This window comes from Galeopterus variegatus, unplaced genomic scaffold, assembly GCF_000696425.1.
Source record: "Galeopterus variegatus unplaced genomic scaffold, G_variegatus-3.0.2 Scaffold5544, whole genome shotgun sequence".
In the NCBI taxonomy this organism is placed as follows: domain Eukaryota; kingdom Metazoa; phylum Chordata; class Mammalia; order Dermoptera; family Cynocephalidae; genus Galeopterus; species Galeopterus variegatus.
In genome coordinates this window covers 127,818-129,787 of record NW_007731655.1, presented here as the reverse complement: position 1 = coordinate 129,787, position 1,970 = coordinate 127,818, and the positions used below count along the sequence as shown (strand labels likewise).

General features: G+C 34.3%; 1 long non-coding RNA gene across 1 annotated transcript in view; it reads left to right on the top strand.

The window, feature by feature from the left end:
- Nucleotides 1-918: 918 nt before the first annotated feature.
- Nucleotides 919-1,970, top strand: part of LOC103605014 — a 7,328-nt gene continuing 6,276 nt past the window's right edge. Inside the window, exon 1 of the long non-coding RNA XR_551769.1 lies at nucleotides 919-1,086. This is a non-coding gene — a long non-coding RNA (uncharacterized LOC103605014). The remainder of the gene's footprint in view (nucleotides 1,087-1,970) is intronic.

Below are 1,970 nucleotides of genomic sequence, written 5' to 3'. Positions count from 1 at the left end.
TGAAGCTGAATGTTCCTTACTATATATGCCAACACATGTGTATTTTATAAGTATAAATGTAATTTTATACATTAAGCATATATGTATTTAAAGTCTGTGATACTTTCAGAAATGTAAACTATTGCTTTTCCTCTAATTTTGAAGGCTGAACCCCAACAGAATTCTCAGCTCTGACTATGACATGTTTTATTCATTTATGACAGCCCTGTAACATCAATCATATCCTGTAGCCACAACTGCAGCCATTATGTTGCTCAGTACTTTCCTTGTAATTATTTTTCAAGTCTTTTCCATAGTACTTAATAAAACATTTTTAATGCCACTATATGGAAACAGAGATAAATCAATTCCATTACCAAGGGCTTTTACGATATGTAGCTTTATTTTAGGTTGCAGTTAATTTTGTATTGCTACTTTTATCAGATCCATGAAATATAGTTTCTTTTTTATTAAAGGTAAGGATTTCAATGTTGCAATCTTGGAAAAAAATTGCATTGTAACAGTGAAGCTCTCCTTTCTTTGTTTCTTTGTCTCTTTCTTTCTTTTTTTCTTTTTTTTTGGCATGGGGGGGAAGCAATCAACCCTCCCTCTCCCATATGTTTCAACTTTCATACTTTTTTTCTTTTTTTTGGCATGGGGGGGAAGCAATCAACCCTCCCTCTCCCATATGTTTCAACTTTCATATCTGTTTTGCCGTCATCTATTCCATTAACCATATGATTAATGAAAGCTCTCCAGGATTTCGAACATTTGAAAACTAGCCAATGCCTGCTCTTTGGAGGCTACACTGAAAATAAATAACAATAAAAACAGGGTGATCCAGGCTTTTGATGTCTTTAAAGAGACTATCACTGTGATCTTAGTGCTACTGCTGTAGAAAAGAGGACAACGTTTTCCATTTCTGGCATTGTTAATGACAACACAGCAACTGAAAGAAAGCATGAATTTCTGGGAATAGTATTAGGATACAGGACTCCTGCAGAGCTCACCAGTTCCTTGCTCTGCACAGCTGCCTTCTCAGCTGGGGGTCTGAAATCAGAAAAGACAGGAATGACCATGATGCATTTTCCTCACTATGAGAAAAAGGTAATGTTCAATTAGTGTGTCAGCCTTCTGGTTTCCAACTCACTTATCCCTGTCTTTTGTTTGTATGTTTTGCTTTGTATCTTCTTGTTTTTGTTGTGGTTCCTTTTCATTTCATTAAATAAAATGCCTAAACTAAAAATGTCTTTGTGCTTGCATTTATGCAAGAAAGATACCACACTTCTTATGGTTTCACTGAGATCAAGAGGAGCAGTGTATACATTCATACTCAGGATATTAATGTGGCTCATGATTACCTAGGGAAGCTTGTGTGCAACACTGTAAAAATACCAGAGCTGAAAGAGTAGAGTCTGTTTTAAAAACGTGCTTCCATCAATGTACCATCTGACTTGTTGAAAATTCATATATTTCTCTTGTTGCTATTCTGTTGTAAAATTGTACCATGGTGTTAATGGTGAGGTTTATACTAAGGCTGGCTTGAGTAATAATAAAATAAATTATTTGATTTCAGTAAAGCAATGCTTTTAATCTTCCAGCCATAAAGCATTATACTATTTCTGTTTTTACTTGTTACAAATTGTACTTGGATTATGTAGATAAGAAATTAATAAGGAAACATGATTTTATAGAATTCTATTTTTCATAGGGTTATTTGGATCTGTTTCTTAAAGAGAAAACCAACTAAGGTTCTTAATAGTATCCTTTTGTTCTCTTTGAAAATACTTTATTTTACTAGCTGAGAATTATCTAGGGGAAAAAAAGCACTCCGTGATGTATGTATGTGTACATGTATGTGTGAATGTATGCTTGAGTCTCCCTGGGGTCTTATGAATTTTTCTGAGATTTTCATTAGCCTTCTGGTTGGAATGCCTTTGAACTTGAATAATATTCTCAGGAATGAAGTTCACGGGTTGAATGTTCATTGA